The 7,873-nt window shown below is 38.9% G+C and overlaps 1 non-coding gene across 1 annotated transcript; it reads left to right on the top strand.

The window, feature by feature from the left end:
- Positions 1-7,317: 7,317 nt before the first annotated feature.
- On the top strand, positions 7,318-7,421 carry LOC112714229 (small nucleolar RNA R71). Its single transcript, XR_003159183.1, has one exon. It is a non-coding gene; the product is annotated as a small nucleolar RNA R71 (small nucleolar RNA).
- The last annotated feature ends 452 nt before the right edge of the window (positions 7,422-7,873 follow it).

Raw genomic sequence — 7,873 nt, 5'->3', positions numbered from 1 at the left:
GGAATGAATCAATCAGAAGTTGGAGTAGATGGTGAGAAAATTTGATCCAAAAGGAAGAAGCATCTCCGAAGCCTCAACCGTTCTCATACCATTGATTTTATACCTATCTAGTAACGTTTTATTTATTTATCCGTTTTATGTGTTTTTTCATGACAACTATATTTTCTATCCGCCTGACTAAGATCTGCAAGGTAACCATTGCTTGCTCAAACCAACAATCTCCGTGGGATCGACCCTCACTCACCTGAGGTATTACTTGGATGACTAGGTATACTTGTCGGTCTATCTTTACGAAAGTGTGGAGTAAGTTTCGTGCACCAGCGTACGCACGGTTGCACATGCTGATGCGTGGGCATCATTGGTATCTTTTCTATGTGATTAATATAGTTTTTCTCTTGATTTGTTAATGGATTTTAGTAGACTAGCCCCCCATTGGAGACTACTTTGAGTTCTGTAGAATTTGACTGATTTCAGGTGGTTTTTCAGTGAAGAATTAGTGAAAAAAGGGCATAAAAAAGCAAATGAGGACCATGCGTGCACATCATCCATGCATACGCATCACTAGAGCAAAAGGGAGATCATGCATACGCATGTGTTGCGCATACGTACGACCAGAAGAGCCCAATTGGACCATTCATCTTGGGAAGGCTGGCACTAAATGCCACGACTCGGCATTTAGTGCCTAAGGCTACGTAACTTATTGTTAGACTCGGGAGACCTGGCGCTAAATGCCCAACCTTTGACGTTTAGTGCCCAAGCCTATTTTACACATACAAAGATGCACTGCTTGGGTGGCGCCAAATGCCCAAAACCTGGAGTTTGGTGCCAAGCACGTATCAAGGAGATGGGGACCACGTTTATAACTAATCAACAAGGCTTTTGGAAGATTTGATTTTATAAATCACAAGACCATTAGAAAAGTTCCTTTAGGGTTTCATTTAAGTTATAAATCTATTTTAATTAGGACTATAAATAGTATTTAGATAAGCCCACGCAGGGACTACTTGTCTCCTCTGAATTTTCATTCTACACTTTCATACTTTTTTCTCTACTAGAGTTTTCTTCACCATGAGCAACTAAACCTCCATAGTTAAGGTTAGGAGCTCTGTTTACTTGAATGGATGAATAATTAATTGCTTTTCTACTCTTGATTTATACCTTGATTATTGTTTAAGGATTGGTTTCGTTCTTCTTCTTAGGAATTAGTGATTATTGGAAAATAACGCTAATTCTACTTGAGTCTTGGAAAAGTTATATCATTAGAATTATAGCTTGAAACCAACTCCTCACAATTTCTAATTATCTGGACTTAGTGTGGTACGTAACATATAACTGCTCTCTAATTTGGGATTCTTTGGGTTGTGTGGTGTGTAAACCAGAATTTGAACTTAAACCTTTAATACAATTGAGTGATCAAAGAATTGATGGTTGGTTGAATTAGGGAGATTGGATTGTATAGGAATGAGAGTTTAATCAATTGGGGTTTGCTATGAACATAATCATTGTATGATCAAGGTAGTTAATAATTGTTATTAATCTGTACATTTAAATATCTCCAAAACCTTAATTCCATTCTCATATCGTTTTTTCAACCGTCTGTTGTTAGTTTTCTTGAATAATTGCTTTTTATGCCATTCAAACATCACCCCTTATTTCAACTTGTCTAACTAGATTAGCTAATCAATCATTGCTTGCTTAGTCTGTTATTTCTCATGGGATCGACACTCACTCATCATGAGTTATTACTTGGTACGATGATGAGCGGATAATTTATACGCTTTTTGGCATTATTTTTAGGTAGTTTTTAGTATGATCTAGTTACTTTTAGGGATGTTTTCATTAGTTTTTATGCTAGATTCATATTTCTGGACTTTACTATGAGTTTGTGTATTTTTCTATGATTTCAAGTATTTTTTGGCTGAAATTGAGGGACCTGAGCAAAACTCTGATAGGAGGCTGACAAAGGATTGCTGATGCTGTTGGAATCTGACCTCCTTGCACTCGAAATGGATTTTCTGGAGCTACAGAATTCTAAATGACGCGCTCTCAACGGCGTTGGAAAGTAGACATCCGGAGCTTTCCAGCAATATGTAATAGTCTATACTTTATTCGTGATTAAACGACGTAAACTGGCGCTCAATGCCAGTTTCATGCTACATTCTGGAGTCAAACGCCAGAAACACGTCACGAACCAGAGTTGAACGCCGAAAACACGTTACAACATGGCGTTCAACTCCAAGAGAAGCCTCAGCTCGTGGATAGATCAAGCTCAGCCAAGCGCACACCAAGTGGGCCCCGGAAGTGGATTTATGCATCAATTACTTACCTCTGTAAACCCTAGTAGCTAGTTTAGTATAAATAGAACCTTTTTACTAGTGTATTAGCTATCTTTGAACGTTTAGTTCTTAGACCTTGGGGGCTGGCCTCTCGGCCATGCCTGAACCTTCATCACTTATGTATTTTCAACGGTGGAGTTTCTACACACTATAGATTAAGGGTGTGGAGCTCTGCTGTACCTCAAGTTTCAATGCAATTACTACTATTTTCTATTCAATTCGATTTATTTTTGTTCTAAGATATTCGTTGCACTTCAACTTGATGAATGTGATGATCCGTGACACTCATCATCATTCTCACCTATGAACACGCGTGATTGACAACCACTTCCGTTCTATCTTAGGCCGGGCGCATATCTCTTGGATTCCTTAATCAGAATCTTCGTGGTATAAGCTAGAATTGATGGCGGCATTCATTAGAATCCGAAAAGTCTAAACCTTGTCTGTGGTATTCCGAGTAGGATTCTGGGATTGAATGACTGTGACGAGCTTCAAACTCCTAAAGGCTGGGCGTTAGTGAGAGATGCAAAAGAATCACGGGATTCTATTCCAGCCTGATTGAGAACCGACAGATGATTAGCCGTGCTGTGACAGAGCATTTGGACCATTTTCACTAAGAGGATGGGATTTAGCCATTGACAACGGTGATGCCCTACATACAGCTTGCCATGGAAAGGACTAAGAAGGATTGGATGAAAGCAGTAGGAAAGCAGAGATTCAACCGGGACAAGCATCTCCATACGCTTATCTGAAATTCCCACCATTAATTTACATAAGTATTTCTATCCTTTATTATTCAAGCAAGTATCTCTTTATATTTCCCATAACCAATTATTATCTACCTGAATGAGATTTACATGATGACCATAGCTTGCTTCATACCAACAATCTCCGTAGGATCGACCCTTACTCACGTAAGGTATTACTTGGACGACCCAGTGCACTTGCTGGTTAGTTGTGTGGAGTTGTGACTGAGTGTAATTCACGTGTGAGAGCTACCAAACTATTGGAGCCATAGTTGATGATCACAATTCCGTGCACCATACGACCTGTTGCACTTGCCGGTAAGTTGTGGTATTCAAAAATCCGCATCATGTTTTTGGCGCCGTTGCAAGGAAATAATCATGACTAACAACTACCAGTTAAGTAGTTGCCTAAATTAGACCTTTTTAGTTAGTTCAATTTTTGTTTAGTTGCTATTTTATTTTATTTTATTTCTATCAAATTTTGTTTCATTTTTATTTTTAATCCCTTCAATTATCGTTCCTTTTAATATAATTTTCTTTTAAATTTTTGCCCCTTTCTTTTTAATTTATTTTAGTTCTTTTTCTTCCACTTTGGTGTACCTCACTAGGATTCTCTTCACTGTGATGTTAAGAATCACTTTTTTCTTGTTCAAATTGTTTATGAGAAGAACAAGGACAAAGAGTCTCTTCTATACGATCTTGAGATTGAAAGGATTCTCTTCACTGTGACGTTGAGAATCACTTTATCCTTGTTCAAATTGTTTATGTAGAAGAACAAGGACTCTTCGGTAGCATGGCTGAGAATAATGATAATCTCATGGGAAATAATCCCAACAATGTCCCACCTGCTAGAAGAACTTTGGCATCTTATACTAACCCCAATCCTGGGAGCTGTGTGGGAAGTATTTTACCACCGGTTGTGCATGCAAATAATTTTGAGTTGAAGCCTTAGCTTATATCTCTAGTTCAACAAAATTGTCAGTTCAGTGGAAGCCTGTAGGAGGACCCTAATCTTTTCATATCCAATTTTCTGAGGATATGTGACACGGTCAAGATCAATGGGGTTCCTGCTGAGGTATAAAGGTTAATGTTATTCCCTTTTGCTATCAGGGATTGAGCTAGTCAGTGGATCGAGACACAACCTAAGGAGAGTATAGTAACCTGGGCGGACTTGGTTAGTAAGTTTTTGACCAAATTCTTTCTGCCCCAGAGGTTGTCTAAGCTGAGGACTGATATTAACAGTTTGAAGGAGAGTCTCTCTATGAAGCTTGGAAGAGATACAAGGCCATGATCAGGAAGTGCCCTGTAGATATTATTACGCATTAGGTAAAATTACAGATTTTCTATGATGGTATCTGGTGCACGAATCCCCACACTTTTGTACAACCATACCAGCAAGTGCACTGGGTTGTCCAAGTAATACCTGAGCGAGTCAGGGTCGATGCCACGAGGATTGTGGTTTGAAGCAAGCTATGGTTATCTTGCAGGTCTTAATCAGGCGAATCAAAAGGTTGTTGGATTGAATTTGGTTAAACCATAAAAGGAATAAAGCAAAAAGGGTAGAAAATACTTTGTGAATGAAATTATACTTAGGGATAGGGATATTGTTGAAGATTGGAGTTGCTTTGTCTTTTTGAATTAACTCTGGTATCACTGTCTTCTTTGCTTGTGAGTGATCTTTTCAGATTGTGACTCAGCTTTGCTAAAGTCCCCAGTTAGAGGTGTCCAGAGCTCTTAAGCACACTCTTTTTGCTTTGGATAACGACTTTAACCACTCAGTCTCAAGCTTTTCACTTGGACCTGCATGCCACAAGCACATGGTTAGGGACAGCTTGATTTAGCTGCTTAGGCCTGGATTTTATTTCCTTGGGCCCTCCTATCCATTGATGCTCAAAGCCTTGGATCCTTTTTACCCTTGCCTTTTGGTTTTAAGGGCTATTGGCTTTTTCTGCTTGTTTTTTTTTCTTTCTATTTATTTTATTTTATTTTATTTTATTTTTTTTTTGCAAGCTTTTGCTTTTTCACTGCTTTTCCTTGCTTCAAGAATCAATTTCATGATTTTTCAGATTATCAATAGCATTTCTCTTTGTTCATCATTCTTTCAAGAGCCAACAATTTTAACGTTCATAAACAACAAGATCAAAATTATGCACTGTTCAAGCATTCATTCAGAAGACAAAAAGTATTGTCACCACATCAATATAATTAAACTAAATTCAAGGATAATTTCGAAATTCATGTACTTCTTGTTCTTTTGAATTAGAAACATTTTTATTTAAGAGAGGTGAAGGATTCATGGAATAATTTATAGCCTTAAGACATAGTTACTAAATACTAATGATCATGTAACAGAGACACAAATATAGATGACATAATAAGCATAAAAACCGAAAAACAGAAAAATAAGAACAAGGAATGAATCCACCTTAGTGATGGTGGCGCTTTCTTCTTGAAGAACCAATGATGTCCTTGAGTTCTTCTATGTCTCTTCCTTGCCTTTGTTGCTCCTCCCTCATTGCTCTTTGATCTTCTCTAATTTCATGGAGAATGATGGAGTGCTCTTGATGTTCCACCCTTAATTGATCCATGTTGTAACTCAAATCTTCAAGAGAAGTGTTGAGTTGTTCCCAATAGTTGTTGGGAGGAAAGTGCATCCCTTGAGGCATCTTTGGGATTTCTTGGTGATGAGCTTCCTCATGCGTCTCTTGGGTTCCATGAGTGGGCTCTCTTGTTTGCTCCATTCTTTTCTTAGTGATGGGCTTGTCCTCCTCAATGGGGATGTCTCCTTCTATGATGACTCCAGCTGAGTAACATAGATGGCAAATAAGATGAGGAAAAGCTAGCCTTGCCAAGGTAGAGGGCTTTTCGGCTATTTTGTAGAATTCAAGGGAGATGACTTCATGAACTTCTACTTCCTCTCCATTCATGATGCTATGAATCATGATGGCCCAATCCACAGTAACTTCAGATCGGTTGCTAGTGGGGATGATAGAACATTGGATGAACTCCAACCATCCTCTAGCCACAGGCTTGAGGTCCAGTCTTCTTAATTGAACCGGCTTGCCTTTGGAGAGGTCATGGTTCCTATGGTACAGGGTATTACAAATTTGCCAGGATCTTGTCTCTTTTGAGGTAAAGTTTGCTGAACCCAGGTATCTAGTTCACTAATGAGCAAGGGAGGTTCACCTTCCCAAGTCTCATTACTAAATAACTTGGCATTCAGTTTCATGATAGCTCCTAGATATTGAGCAACTTGCCCTCCAGTTACATCTTCATCCTCTTCAGAGGAAGAATAGTCTTTAGAGCTCATGAATGGCAGAAGGAGGTTTAATGGAATCTCTATGGTCTCTATATGGGCCTCAGATTCCTGTGGGTCCTCAATAGGGAACTCCTTCTTGCTTGAGAAACGTCCCATGAGGTCTTCCTCATTGGGATTCACGTCCTCTCCTTCCTCTCTAGGTTCGGCCATATTGATTATATCAATGGCCTTGCACTCTCTTTTTGGATTTTCTTCAGTATTGCTTGGGAGAGTACTAGGAGGGGTTTCAGTGATTTTCTTACTCAGCTGGCCCACTTGTGCCTCCAGATTTCTGATGGAGGACCTTGTTTCATTCATGAAACTTAAAGTGGCCTTAGACAGATCAGAGACTAAATTTGCTAAGTTAGAGGTATTCTGTTCATAATTCTCTATCTGTTGCTGAGAAGATGATGGATAAGGCTTGATATTACTGAGCCTATTTCTTCCACCATTATTAATGCCTTGTTAAGGCTTTTGTTGATCCTTCCATGAGAAATTTGGATGATTTCTCCATGATGAATTATAGGTGTTTCCATAAGGTTCACCCATATAATTTACCTCTGCGATTGCAGGGTTCTCAAGATCATAAGCTTCTTCTTCAGAAGATGCCTCTTTAATACTGTTGGATGCATTTTGCCATCTATTCAGACTTTGAGAAATCATGTTGACTTGCTGAGTCAACATTTTGTTCTGAGCCAATATGGCATTCAGAGCATCAATTTCAAGAACTCCCTTCCTTTGAGGCGTCCCATTATTCACGGAATTCTTCTCAGAAGTGTACATGAACTGGTTATTTGAAACCATGTCAATAACTTCTTGAGCTTCTGCAGGCGTTTTCTTTAGGTGAATGGATCCACCTGTAGAATGGTCCAGTGACATCTTAGAGAACTCAGATACACCATAATAGAATATATCTATCATGGTCCATTCTGAAAACATGTCAGAAGGACATCTTTTGGTCATCTGCTTGTATCTTTCCCAAGCTTCATAGAGGGATTCACCATCTTTTTGTTTGAAGGTCTGAACATATACTCTAAGCTTGCTCAGCTTCTGAGGAGGAAAGAATTTAGCCAAGAAGGCCGTGACCAGCTTATCCCAAGAGTCCAAGCTATCTTTAGGTTGAGAGTCCAACCATGTTCTAGCTCTGTCTCTTACAGCAAAAGGGAAAAGCATGAGCCTGTAGACTTCAAGATCTACTCCATTAGTTTTAACAGTCTCACAGATCTGCAAGAACTCAGTTAAGAATTGGTAAGGATCTTTTGATGGAAGTCCATAAAACTTGCAGTTCTGTTGCATTAGAGCAACTAATTGAGGTTTCAACTCAAAATTGTTTGCTCCTATGGTAGGAATTGAGATGATTCTTCCATCAAACTTGGACGTAGGTGTGGTATAATCACCAAGCATCCTTCATGCATTATTGTTGTTAGGTTTGGCTTCCATCTCCTTTTCTTGTTCGAAAATTTTAGCAAGGTTGTCTCTGGATTATTGTAATT

Source organism: Arachis hypogaea, chromosome 9 (assembly GCF_003086295.3).
Source record: "Arachis hypogaea cultivar Tifrunner chromosome 9, arahy.Tifrunner.gnm2.J5K5, whole genome shotgun sequence".
NCBI classification, from domain to species: Eukaryota; Viridiplantae; Streptophyta; class Magnoliopsida; order Fabales; family Fabaceae; genus Arachis; species Arachis hypogaea.
This window is presented reverse-complemented; position numbering and strand designations above follow the sequence as displayed.